This window comes from Fukomys damarensis, unplaced genomic scaffold (genome assembly GCF_012274545.1).
Source record: "Fukomys damarensis isolate Sample0158 unplaced genomic scaffold, DMR_v1.0_HiC HiC_scaffold_39, whole genome shotgun sequence".
In the NCBI taxonomy this organism is placed as follows: Eukaryota; Metazoa; Chordata; class Mammalia; order Rodentia; family Bathyergidae; genus Fukomys; species Fukomys damarensis.
The window spans coordinates 107,196,845-107,211,305 of record NW_022900951.1 but is presented as its reverse complement, the minus strand read 5'-3'; the positions used below and the strand labels follow the sequence as shown (position 1 = coordinate 107,211,305).

Below are 14,461 nucleotides of genomic sequence, written 5' to 3'. Positions count from 1 at the left end.
CCAGGCAGAAAGGGAAACTCCTGCCCTTTCCTGCCACTTGAAGCGTGACTGGGGAGAAAAAAGCACAAAGGAGACAGACTTATCTGTACACCAGGAGTTACTGTCAGAGACATAAGAAGGATGGACACCAGAAAGATAAACAGAAGAAAAGAAATGGAGAAAGACGGGGATAATAAAAGAGGAATAGGGAAAGAAGATGAAGACCTTGAATGAAAAAAAAGAGCACAGAAGAGTCGCCGGAGTAAGGGGAGTAGAACAAAAAGAGAACCCAAGAGGAAAGATGGAAAAACAAAAACGGATCCAGAAAGATTTTTTTGAAGAAAGGAAATTATATGGAGAGAGCTAAATGTAGAGAGGAAACAAACAGCAACAGAAGAAAGTGGGAGAAATTAATAAAAATAGTAAAACAAGAAAAAGATGTAGAGTAACAGAAAAAAAAATAGAACCAGCAGAGACAGACAGTGAAAGAAACAGGAATGGGAATGGAAGGATGATGAAGAATATAAGTGAAGAAATTTGAGAAAGATGGAGGAAGAGAATGCAATCTATAAAGGGATCTGATGTGTTTTCTCCCCCTTTTTGTGACTTTATTCATTGGCTGTAGGGCACACATGGTTTCAAAGTGATACATGGTTTTTTAAAAGTAATACTGGAGGTTGACCCCAGAGTCTTCACACCAAGACAAATCCCCAGCCATGTGTAATATATAATCAAGACAAGGTCTTGCATATTGCCCAGGCATTCTTGTGAGGTAAAGCACTGAAGACAGAAAAAGAAAGTTAGAGACAATCACCTACTGAAATAAAAACCACAGATATGGAGATCTATACACTCAAAAGAACACATGTGCACATATATGCACGCATGGGCATGCACACACAAGCACACACACACACACGCACATGCACACACCCACACTCTCTCTGCCAGACACCTTTGGAGGCAAACAGGCACATGAAAGTGGCCCAGCTGGCTGCATCAGTGCTAAAAGATTCGATACATACCCACAGCAGACAGGTGTCAACAGAGCCAACCTGAATGAGCACCAGGATGGCCACAGGCAGTAACTGAGAAGAAACTAGATACACTGCTGCAGAAGGTGACAAGGTGGCTCAAGAAAAGATGGATGTATGAAGAGATAAGTACCACTGCCAGGGTGCGAGGAAGAGGTGTAACCTTGGGGCTCTTCCTCTTCTCTAGTCTTCATGAAGTAGCCTAATAAAGGGCATTTACCTCCCCTGTGTCCACTGCCCTTAGGACTTCCCTCTGGGCTTTGACAACACTTTGTAACAATGTGTTTATTTAAATACACTCACTTCTATTAGTTACCTCATCACCCTATGTGGAGGGACAGATGTCCTGTGCCAGTTTAAATAAGTGTCCAAAGGTTCCTAGATATAAGCAGAAATGGTAAACTTTCAGGCCCTGTGCTAAGACAGAGTTGAAGCCTGCCTGGACACCTGCTCCAAGACTAAAACCTTTCCTCCTATTGTGTTGTGGTTTTTTTTAAAGTGGTGGACTTGCCTCTTCTCCTCTGCAGTTTGAGGCAGATGAGAGGGGGAGGAGGTCAAGCCAAGGGACCTATGCCCCCACTTGAAAGAAAGGAGTGCTACAACATTTCCCTGGGTGAAAAGTATTTCTCACTAAAGAACAGTCTGAAAACTTATGGGTTACACAGAGCCAGATGAATTCTAAGGGTCCTTGCAGTTCTGACATTCTAAGATTCTATGACTAAGAGCTAATTCACTCAAATCTAAACCCACAGTAATTGGACAGAACTTGATTGAATTCTCTGGGCAAACATGGCGTCACTGTCTGCCCCAATAAATATTTAGCGGTGGCCCAGTGTATTGATTTTGTGCAGTATCAATATTTCCTTGGCGTAGCTTCTAACACTAACTATAGACCTAGGATGACGTGAAACATCCAGGCTCAAGAGGCCCTCCCAGCGGAGCCACAGGTGGTGGTTGGTGTGACACAGACTGCCACGCCCTCCGGCTTGTGCCTGGCACAGTGGGGGAGTGAGACAACGGCCTTGTAAAGAGGCATACTGTTTGGTAGGTAGCTGTGCTTAGCCTAAAAGCTCAGGGATTCTGTAGCTAAATCATCATGAAAAGAACCTAAGTGTTCAGGGCTTGCTTCATGCAGCTCTACTTAGGAAATGAGTAACATCCTTCGAGCTTCTACCATCCTACATATTCATTCATTCATTCATTCATTCATTCTAGTTAGTGCTTTCTTGGTGCCAAGTTCTGTGTTGGATCTGGGGATAAAGACATTAGTGAGGTAGAGTCAAATGTTTCTCGCATACCTCATCTGTGAAATCAGAATTGTGGTACAGTTGACGAGGCAGTATACACAGTAAATAAATCAACTAATACTGATGCCACGCAGCATCAACAAAGTTAGGCTATGGATAAATTTTTATGAGAAAAAATAATTTGGTGGGAATATTACTGTTTGTGCACACTTTTAATTATTCCCACTGGCAAAATTGATGAATCAGAGACCTTTTTTGTATGCAGTAATCAAGATGCGCAGAAGTCTTATAATTAGTTCAGGTAAAATAACTTGATTGCTTCTAAAGTACAATTCTGAAACATACAAATTAACTTAACACTTTGGGTTAATCTTTTAGTTACACATTCTCAGTGACAAGATTTCATTTGTTGATGATGGTTTGAGAGCATTGTGCTTTAGAGAGAATTAAAGCATTTACTGGAAGAGAGAAAGGATTAATTCCTCGCCTTGATCCTGCCATAGCATCAACCCTGTCATTCCTAATCAGAGATACATTGGTGTAAGCCGGTCGGTTTGTTCTTTTAGTCATTCATTCTTGTGCTTATTTAGTCTGTCATACATCCACCAGCCATATACCAAGCACCTTTTGTGATGCATGCCCTGAGCCAGGTGTGGGGACAATGGAGAGTCTCAAACATGACTCTGTCTTGAAGGGCTCATGCTGCACAAGAGGAGTTGGACAAAGGGAAGCTGAGAAGAACTGGGGTCAGTGGGGCAGTCGAGGAAGCTTTAATGGATGAAGTGACCCACGGTGGGGCATGGTGAGGGAGGTCTGAAGGACGGTCCTACTCAGCACTGTGGGGCTACACAGAGCCATCCTCATTCCCCATGCTCTTTGTAAAAAATCAGCAGAACATATCTGCAAAAGCCACAGAGCTATGCAACAAACAGATCAGTTTGTGGCAGGGATTATCCCAGTAGTTTGCTTAGGGTTAACTGCTTCAGTTTAGCATAAAATATAACATTCCTATTTTAAAAAACACAATGGAGAGAAGGATGATCAGGGACTGGTTCCTGCCCCATAATTCTAGTTTTTTGACATTCGCTTTTCCCCACATACCCATCACCCTTATCAAATAGAAATTCTTTACAGGAGCAAACGGGCTTGAGTGATACTGGGTGCTGTGCTGCTTTTCAAATTATTCACATTCCAAAGGAGCCTTAATGATTTCCAAGATAATTGGTTGTAGAAATAAGTCCTTCTAAAAACCCAGCAATAGAATGTTCGTGATGCCACAGGATGATTCAGAGCATTTGGCCTTAATTACTTTGATTGTCCGCCAGGATTTAATATATGAATATTACATTGCGATCTTCAATTTAATTTCTTGTGTAAATGGATTGTGGCAGAATCCTGTAGTCCTGGAACTGGCACATAATTCAGCGTGGGAGACACTATCTTAACTCATCTCATTACTCAAGTCATTTGTTGTCCTTCAGGCTTTGACAGCCACGAGATGGGAAAGTAGCAAAGGTGATGTGATCTTTCAACCTGGGTCCAGACAGACATGAGCCATAGTCTCTACCGATTACGTTGTTACACAGACACAGGCAGCACTTATTTTCAGAAGGGGAAAAATACTTCCATTAGTGCTCAGCTATGCCCTGATCTCTCTGAGCACAGTGGAGTGGAAAAGGCTGGGATGTGCATGCCAAAGACCCGAGGGCTAGTTCCAGCACAGCCACAAGCTTGCAGTATGATCTTAGGCGAGTCGCTTCATTTCTTTGAGCTTCCAATTCCTCATCATTGAAGAGAGAACTATGCAATCTCCGAGTTCTTTCCAGAGTGAAGGTTTCCTGACCTATTAGTGGCACATGGAAAATCTAAATAATAAGCAGCCCACCCTCAAAAGAGCAAGGTTTGAAGGAATGAAGGAAGAAAGGGAAAAGGAGATCAATGGAGAGAGGGAAAAGGAAGGAGAGATAGAGGCCAAGACAGCACTGTTAGTGAGGTGCCTCCCACAGCCTGGGCAAGCTTGTTAAAGGCAAAGCAGGGGTCATTTGAACCTGGAAAACCTGATGGAAATTAGGCTGGGAAATGAGACTCAATGATTATTAAATGAGAGGGCTTATTACTGGAGAATTTATTTGTATTACCTATTTATTTTTTAAAAAGAGCTTGTGTCTAATATCTGTAAAGAACTGCTGCAAGTGAATAAGAAAAAGGCAGTCTGCAAGGAAAAAAATGGACAAAAGACTCAATTAGGAATTGTGCAAAAGAATATTTGCAAAAGGCAAATAAATATATGAAAAGATGCTCAACCTCATTAGTCATGAGAGAATTACACATTAAACCACAGTGAGATACCACTGCACACCCACTAAGATAATTAAAATTTTAAAATCTGATGATATTTAGTGTTGATAAGGATTTGGCACAATGGAAGAGTGTAAATTGGTATACTCTTAAGAAAACTGGCAGTATCTACCAGAATGGGGTATATGCAGATCTTCTGATTCAATAATTCCACTACTAACAAAAATGTAGGCACATATACACCAAAAGTCAAGCAAAAATTTCAATAGCAATATTAGTCTTAACTGCCCCAAACTGAAAATGGTCTGAATACCCAGCTACAGTAGAATGGGAAAATAACTTGTGGCATATTCCCAAAAATGAATATTATATAGCAATGAGAAGGAATGATATAACGCTCATGTAACACCATAGATTACTCACAAACATAATGTCAAGTGAAAGAAGCCATACACCACGGAGCACACACTTACTGAATGATTATATTAAAGTCAGTTACTGACAAAACTATAGTGCTTATGACTGCATGCTAAGGTACACAAAGGTAAAGAAAAGGAGGAAAGCAATTTATGTAAAGACCAGAATACTGTAGTTGTTACCTTTTAGAAGGGAAGAAAGGAGTCCTGATTAGGAAAGGGAACATGAATTGAACATCAATTGTGCTGATAATTTTCTATTTTTTCTAACTGAGTAACAGTCAATACAGGTATTTCATTGGATATGTTGTACATTTATTATTTATATACTTTTTATGTGAGGAAGATTTTTAATTTTTTCAAAAAAATTCTTTAAAAAATATAGAGGTAGGTAAAAGCCAAAGAAATCATTACCTCAGACTATCCATCCTTTCAGGACCCTGCTTCTGTCTGTGATTCTAGACTTTAGGCAAAGAGGAGGCAGAGGTCATTTCTTTATCTTTAAAGCCAGCCAGGCCCAAATTCGCACCTAATAGGTGTCAGCCAATTGACTGGAGTAATAGACACAGTATCCCTCTGTTACCTAGCGCCTTCTCACGTCCCTGATTCTCAAACTGTTCCTGTCCCATTCTAGTTCTGTCATTCTCCTGCATTTATTTTATCTTCTGTTTGCAGCCTTGTTACTGCCTTTTGGACTAATGGCTAAGTGACCCAGCTGGATTTTCTTGGCTGGACGCTCAACCCCTCTGAGGGTTTGAACACCTACTCCCTGCGCTCTGAGACTCGCTCTGCTCCTGACCAACTCAGGTAGGATAATCACCAGGTTTTCAGTGCTAAAATGCCTTATATAAAGTTTTGGGGGCCACATGTCTTAGAATTTGGAGTTTTATTTATCAAGATTGTCATGTACGTTTGCCTATATCATATTATACCGTTAGCAGGTTTGGCATAGCTCTCTATAGTTGAATACATTAATATTTCTGTCATGAAATACATGAATAGTCATATTAAGTGGGATAAAGGCTATCAATATTTTGATATAAATTAAAATAAGTTTAATGTCAAACCTATAAGAAAGTTTTTGTTTTTCAGAGTTTTGTGGCTTGAGAAGTGAAAATAAGAAATTGATGGTTCATAGTAGAAGCCCAGTGTTCATTTGGTAAATGGATGTAATTTATGGAGGGATATGGTGCATTACATGTGCTTATTCTCCCCAATACATAACCAAGTGCATTTAACAAGAGTGCTCAGTATTAACCAAGGGTGCACAATTATGTTAGATTCCACTGCTTGCAAGAGGAACACTATTAGAAAAATTTACCACATAGGTTTGCTACCAAATCACGACTGGCCTGAATTGGATTAGATGGCCATCCCAGGGCCAATCAATGGCTACTCTTTTGCATAATACAGGTAGTCTTTCCCCTGACTGTAGGCGAAGTAGGCCTAAATAGATGGGAAAGGCGAACATAGCAGGTACCTACAGCTATTGTGTAGGGTCTAGCATGAAAGGAATGGATGGGCTGTATGTGTCTCTTTTAGGTGGTCTTCTTTCAATAATATTGCTCTTAGCATGGCTTAGCAAAGGTATCAAGGGGCAATCAGATCTCCTTCCCAGCAAGTACTCAAGAGTCATGAGTTTATATTGCTAGATGTTTTTTACTTCCAGTCACCTGGAAGCAGAGGTACTGTGTCCTATTGTGCTGGGCTGTTCCAGAGGCAAAAGCAAGGAACTAGACCATGAATCAAAGCCAAACCTTCAAGCTTTCCCACCCACGAAACTCCCAAGAATCATGAGAAAATCCAGCAAGAGAAAACCATGTAGCCACTTTCAGTACCAATGCCTAGAGGGGAAACCCAGTGGAGCAGGTGGGTTTCAGGAAGGTTAGGAGGTTCAGCCTCAGAGCTCCAGGACACTGTGCTATTTGCTCCTAGACAGTGGAGACTGTGAGTTACTCACTCATCTCCCACACAAGTGCCCCAGGCTTTTCAACCTTAAAAACAAAGTAACAGAACTTACATGAGCTCTATTATTTCTTCCTGTTCTACTTTCCTGCGCCTATGAATCTATGATTATCTTTCAAATAATGCTTATTTTTCCGATATGAGTAATAATGTTCCTTGATAAAAATTTGGTAAATCAGGCAAACCTGAAAGGTTAGAGTCACCCATCACCCCACCACTTGTACAGTTGAGTGTATTTCCTTCCTGCTAGCTTGCTTTCATTTTCCTTCCCTTTATAAAATTGTGATCACAGAGTTTTATATCTTGAGTTACACTCTTAAACATATTGGGATCATTTCTTGGGTCATTACAAAAGGTATGAGTCTACTCTAATTTGAATGCCCAGAGATATTGTGGGGCACACATAGCAAGTATAAAATGTGTACCTTGCCCTTATGGAACTCACAGCTTGCCTGAGAAGATGAGACTGATATAAATGAAACCAATGGTGAGAAATACAAAATGGAATATAGTTAAATATCATTTAGGGAGATAGGTTGAAAGGACAGTGAGAATACAAAGGAGGGAGAGATAGATGTGGGAGAAAAAGAGAGAAAAAAAAGCCAAAGTGTCAAGGAAACAGAAGCAATGAGGGGAAACTGGATTGAGAAGCCAAAATCCCTTTATCCTTTTTGTTGTTGATGATGATATAGAGCTACCCCAGGGCAAGGATTTCAGGACTTTCCAGAGGTTCATCTTACATATGAAAAATAAATCCAGGTCTCTAAAGAGTTTGGAGGGTAAATTCATGAAGAAATAAAGCACTCATATTAATGTGGCAATATCTTAGGATCAAACCTTTTGCCATTTAGTGATTGACTTGCTTCTTTGCTGCATCTTGAGCAATAATGGCTCAAACATCACAATGCTGGTAGCTAGAGGTCCCAGTTGGATGGTTTCCTAAGTAGAAAGTTGGTTACGTGGCTGCAGAGCCCTGGCCACAGTCAATTCACTACTGGGTTGGTAATCACAATAGGAGAGTAAACAATAAGAGAAAGCCCATGGTGCAAGCCTCCTTTTTCAACTATTGGAAACACAGTTAAAAATATGTTGGGAAAGTTAATAAGCTACCTTTATGCTCTGAAGATCTCCCCAGTGGGAATAAGAGTTGCCCAGGGGCTGAACACCTATGGTTTAAGGAATAGAAAGGTACATGAAATAGCATAGTTCACAATTCATTTGTGATGATTCAGAAATGCCCTTGCTAATGGTCAAGAGACCTTCCACTCACGAGCTGTATGATTTTGACCAAACTCCATTTCCTCTCAGAGTTCACCTCAGTTCTGTTTTTCATCTGTAAAGTAGGAACTACCAGAGTTCCCTTTGGGCACCAGGATTTTATGAATCTATGATTTCTTTGGACCATCACAGCCTCTCAGGTTTCAGGAATCCTGTACGACAATGCAAATACCTCTGAGAAAAGGCTACATCTTACCCTGCGTTGCCAGTCACCACCATACCTTGGAATCGAAGTCCTGTGGGGGAATGGGACCAGGAAAGCGAGCAGGCCCAGCCTGAGGGGAAAGGCCCAGAAAGGAGCAGTGGATGGACCCTCACGATGTCACCAGTTAAGCAGAGTGAGGCTCTTGATACCTCCTCCTCTATCTGCCTCTCCCCTGAGTGCCCAGCAGCAGGCTGTGCCCAGCTGCATGTCTACGTAGGTGTCTGCTCCCCACAGGGTGACCTGGCTGCCAGCATACTGTTCCAAGCCAATGAGAGTGTCCTGAAGTGAAGTACCCTGGGGCCAATCACAGGTGGAAGTGTCTCTTTAATGGCTACAGAAACTGTATCTTTGGCTCCGTTTCATTGGTTCGGGCCAACTGAAGGCTCTCCCAACTCTCATCCAATGCTGAGCCACTAGCCAACAGAAGTGGGCCCAGCTGCTGGATCTTGTTTCTATCTGGGACTGATGGGTAGCCCTGCCTCAAGGGCTGCCTTGTCTCGCCATTGTCATCCTGACTGGAAACTTTGGCCATGAACACAGAAGACGTAAGCAGTGGGACCTAATCAAGGCAGCTTAATGAGAGGTAGGCATGCTGGAGTCCAGGAGCAGTACCTGGGCCCAGCCCCTGCAGGTGAGTGCAGGTGAGCCAGCAATGGGACAAGAATAAACAGGTAGAAGTAGTGGCAGTGGGTGCTGTGAAGCTGAGAGCAGATCTTGAGAAGTGGAACTCTTTACTTACTCCCCACAAGCCTATAAATCTGAGTGACTTCCAAAACCTTACAGTACCCTCTCTACTCTTGCCTTGTAATCTCAGTCACAGCCAGAGAAGGATTCCTCCCAAAAGAGTGAAAGAAGTCTGTTGGGGGAGATGTGCTGGCTCCTAAACAGGATCTGTATTCATTCCCTTAGGCTGCCCACAATACTCAGAGATGCCATTGGTGACTCTGAACTCCAAAGGCACATGGATCCCCTGATGTTTGCTTCTAAATATCTCAGACTACAATTTGACTAGCTCCTCATGTGCTTCAAGGAAGGCTCGTATGATGGGTTCAACCATGAATAAACTGTGTAGGCTTTGCTTCAGTCTCTAACCACTGACCCAATTATTAGTCCTACCCAAAGACAAAGCCCCTAACATGGGGAGCTTTCTAAACAGTGTGGACACAGGAAACAGAGCGAGAGAGCAATGATGTTGGGTGGGGGGGCTCAGTGAAAAGCCTTCCCTTTTTCTGGAAAGATTCAATCTTTCATGAAACATGTGCTGGGTGCTATCTATGCAGCAGGCACTGTATCAGGTGATAAGAGGACAGAGAGGAATCAGATTCATTTTGGTGAATACTACCAAGGCAGAGTCCAAAGGAAGATGTGTTTTGAGCTTTGGTGATAGACCACCTTTAATTCCTTTAATGATGGATCTGCTGTAATAGTTGGCTCATTAATACTCCAGAACTTGCCCTTGACAAAACTGGTAAAAAAAATCTGTCTTCAATGCTCCCCTATTAAAACTTCCAGAAAAGAATTTGCTCCAGGCTATGTTGGTCAGTTCTCAGTTCCCTCCTCATAATAAATAGTTGGGACTCAGGGATGTGCAGCGCTTTCCATGTAAGAGTCTGTAGTAGTAGTCATGGGAGTAGTCACTTACTCCTCAGTATAAATCTAAATATCTGTGACGCTTTTTCCTGCATTTAGCTACAGTCGAGGCTTTGTCTCCAATTGTGGAATGAAAAGGCTTTGTCACTTAGAAAACGCATTGCAAGGATCTGTCTACAAGAAGAAGTGTTTGAGGGAAGGGAATGAAGGGGAAAGGGATCCTAATTAACCTCTTCAATAATCCTAACACCTTTTCTCAGGCTGTAGGACACCGCATTCAGTTGAGGCTAATCCCAACAGATTACTTGTTTATTGATAAAAGAATAATTAAAAATAAGCCTTCTTCGGGGCTTATAGAGCTTCAACACCAAGGAACAGAGTACAGCAATGATCATGGAGAGCCTCACGAAAAGCTCTAAGCACCTATTCCACGGGCTCAGGATGCCGGGACTGCAATCGTATTTGCCTAGTTTCTCTTCCCTCCTGCCTGTTTCAGGTTCCTTTGGAGCCCTCATCTCAGCCCTACTGGCACCGGATATTTTAAAGGATACAACTCAGGAAAAGGGACAATTCAGAAATGTGCATCGTTCCTTAAGTGCATTTAATTGTAAAAGACATTTAATCAATCGGAGCTCCTGTCTGAACATGGCAGCTCACAGAGGTAAAGCAAATCTTCTGTATTTCACTCTAAACCAAAATAAGAAGCAAAGGGGGGGGGCGTGGGTGGGATCAATGAATCTAATCAATGCTCTATATTAATGTTTTTGATATACTAGTTCTGATTTGCAGCTCTCCAGGTGCCAAATGGTATCTGGGAAACATGACTCCATCCCCCACTTGACGTAATAATTAGATTGCATCAGTGGCTCCTCTGCACTCACTGTCAGCCCAGGAGACAAATGTTATTGGTGTGCCCGTCAGTCCCCTCCCCTGTTAAAGTTTCACCCTGCACCAGCAGTTGTACTGTGGAGGTTGTCGAAAGCCACCCAAACAAGTGAAAAACTGGCAAGGGTGAATTTCAGGAGTGGATTATACTGTGTCCCATTAGGGCATGCATAATCAGGACCTGGGATGTACAGGAACAGATGCACCACTGAACATGTCACCAGGCCAGAAGCAGAGAAAACTAGTGGGGTCTCCTGCAAGACTTTGCTTTTCTCTATTCTGGACCGTAATTAGGCAAACCAAGGGGCCAAGGAGAGCTTGGCACAGGAATGCATTAGTCATTTGGCATTAGTCCTTATGCCAGGCTAAATAACAACCCCTGCCAAATCTATGTTTTAATCACCAGAACCTGAAAAATATCACCTTCTATAAGATTTTGCAGATGCGATGAAATGAAGGTTCATAAAATGGAGAGATTTGCTTGGATTGTCCATGCAATTGCAGGGGTCCATATGAGACCCAGGCAGTGGGAGACTCCAGACAGAAGAAGAGGAGAAGGCAATGTAATTACAGAAGTACAGCCTTGATAAAATTCCAAATTCCAAATTGGAATAATGCAGCTACAAACCAAGGAGTGCCAGCTGCCACCACAACGTAAAAGAGGCAAAAAACATATTCTCCCGGGGAGCCACTGGAGGGAGGCTGTTCCTGCAAACACCTTGATCTGGGCCCAGTAAAACTGCTAAGAGAGTTCTGGCCTGCAAACCGTGACATAACAAATTTCCATTGCATTAAAGCCACAAAGTTTGTGGTAATTGGTTACAATGGCCCTAAGAAACTAATATGGTCCTCCGTTACTATGCTCAGATCGCGAGTAGAATGATAGCCTTCCTGTTGTAGTCCAAATCCTCCTGTAGCTAATACGCCATTCTTTTATCGTGATGCAATATCTGGCAATAGGAATTCAAAATAAACACATGCATGTCAACGTTTTGAAATTTTGGGCAACTTTTTTTTTTCCTGTTACACTGCAAAGAGCACATAAATCCCTTGTTTTCCATTAGAACTTTTGCATGAATTTATATATCCAATTACCTCCAGCCACCAGGCAAGCCTTGAGGGGACAGTGAGGGACACTGAGCAGGTAGGGAAATACAGTAAATATGTCTAAATTGAAACCACAATTGGACTCAAATCAAATCTCTTTTAGTAATAACACTAAATAGGGCCTTTAGGAAAACAAGTCATGGCAGAACTAACTGAATTTACTCCTCTGATAAGGTTATAAGGCTTGTAGATCAGGAGAATGTTGTAGACAGGATGCATCTGGATTTTAACAAGGCTTTTGACTTGGGCTCTCATGAGCTCTTTGTAGCTCAAGTGAAGAAATACAGACCGCAAGTGAGACTCCAGAGGCAGCAAGTGGCTACTGATAATGTAGATCAAGGTCCCTAGTGACAGGTCATAGGTCTCTACATCAGTTCCAGTCAAGTCACCATTCTTATCCAAGGGCATACATGAAAATCAAGACAGATGGCATGTTCTCTGAGGAGGGAGGATGCTGGGAAGCTAGAGGGTCCAGCTAACAAATTGGATGTGAGTTGGGATCCAAAACAATCTCAGTAGGCAGGAACATGAGCTGACCTCTGTGAAATGCAATAACCAGTATGAGGAATCCAAAATGCACTTGTACAAACATACATTTATATACAGAACAATTGTCAGGATACAGAAAGCAGAGGGGTCAGCAGGCAGTGTGCTCAATGAGTCAGAAGAATGGTGAGGCTAGCAGAAGGAAAAACAAATGCTAAATGTGGCCAGAATGTGTCTTTCCAGAAACAGGAGAGAACAAGCCATGCTCCAATTTGATTATTCCTCACAATTGGGCCATGTTGGGGTTCAATCCTTTTTTACCCAGTATTAAGGTTTGAACCCAGAGCCTTTGCACTGAGATATATCATCACACCTTTCTATTTATTTATTTATTTATTTTGAGGTAAGTCTAATTCACTAAATTGCTCAGGCTGGGCTTGAACTTTGGGTCCTCCCCATGTGCCACCATGACTGGCTCAGATTAAAAAACGGGGGTAGATGTTGATCAAACAGTACAAACTTTCAGTTAGACAGGAGGAATAAGTTCTTTAGATCTTGCACAAAGAAAGGTGACTATCGTTAATAAAAACACATACTTTAAATTCCTAAGAGATCTTTTAAAAATATTTAATTAGTGCATATTAATCTTATAAAGCATTGAGTTCCAATGTGGATTTCCGCGCATGTGTATAACATTCTATCATGTCCATCCCCTCTATTGCCCTCCCTTTTACCCCCACCTATTACCCTTCCCCCTTATTCTTTGCCTCTTGCTTCATAGGCACAAGAGAGAACTTATATATATATATAAAACAATCACAATGTATGCTGTAAATATATAATTCTTATTTATCAATTATACCTTAATAAACTTGAGAGAAAAAAACAGAAATCTCGCCAGTGTAGATAAAGTAAAAATTGACCATTTCATTTCCCCTTAACCCTAAGGTCATCGCTCTTAGCAGAGCCATGAATATCCTTCCAAACTTGTTTTTCTATGGATATATATAAAACAATCACAATGTATGCTGTAAATATATAATTCTTATTTATCAATTATACCTTAATAAACTTGAGAGAAAAAAACAGAAATCTCGCCAGTGTAGATAAAGTAAAAATTGACCATTTCATTTCCCCTTAACCCTAAGGTCATCGCTCTTAGCAGAGCCATGAATATCCTTCCAAACTTGTTTTTCTATGGAATTCTATACTGTGTACAATTTCTCAATATAAATGAAAGTGTGGTATACATATTTACTGGTTTTGCTTTTCATTTAACAATATATAGAGGGCATTTTGCTGTGTCAGTGATCATAAGGGCTAGTAATTATGGAGCATTTACCATGTGCTAAACATAATTCTAAAACTGTATGTTCTTTTATTTACAATTCGCAAGAACTCCATGAGATGGGCACCATTATTATTCCCATTGTAAAGAAAAGAAATCAGGTTCAGAGAAGTCTCCCAAGATCACACAGGTATTAAATGACACGGGTTGGATTTGAGTTTAGGACTCTTTGATGCCAGAGCCTGTGCTCTTAGCATCTATACCAAGCTGCTTCTGAACACTTTCAGGACTAATTCATTTTTATAGTTTAGCATAGAGACATTGTATCTGTATCATAATTTATTTAGCTAATCTTATATTTATGGAAATATAGGAATATTTCCTTTTCAAAGGATATCTTGCCCTTTTAATATGCTAATATTCATTATGAATCTCCCAAGAGTAGGACATAGTGATCAGCATGTCGAAAACTTCCTTAACCACAGAATCCTCTTTTTTTTTTGTAGAATATCTGAGGAACTGACACACTGGAGATAAAATATTTGTGTGCAACTGCATCATTTGAGATAGTTTTCAAATGCAGAGTCCCAGGCCACAACAGAAGTGTTTTTGATGTAGGCATTTCAAAGACTACACATTAAAAAATGCTGCTGTGTGCTATGGGATTAGTCCTTGATGTAAAA

At 41.2% G+C, this 14,461-nt stretch overlaps 1 protein-coding gene across 2 annotated transcripts in view; it reads right to left on the bottom strand.

The window, feature by feature from the left end:
- Arhgap36 (Rho GTPase activating protein 36) overlaps positions 1–8,617 on the bottom strand; it is a 52,087-nt gene extending 43,470 nt beyond the window's left edge. Inside the window, exon 1 of one of the 2 annotated variants that reach the window (XM_033760554.1) lies at positions 8,439–8,617. The gene's annotated coding sequence lies outside the window, so the exon portion shown is untranslated. Of the gene's footprint in view, positions 1–8,413 lie in introns of both variants that reach the window. The other variant, XM_033760551.1, reaches the window with a different exon arrangement.
- Positions 8,618–14,461: the final 5,844 nt, after the last annotated feature.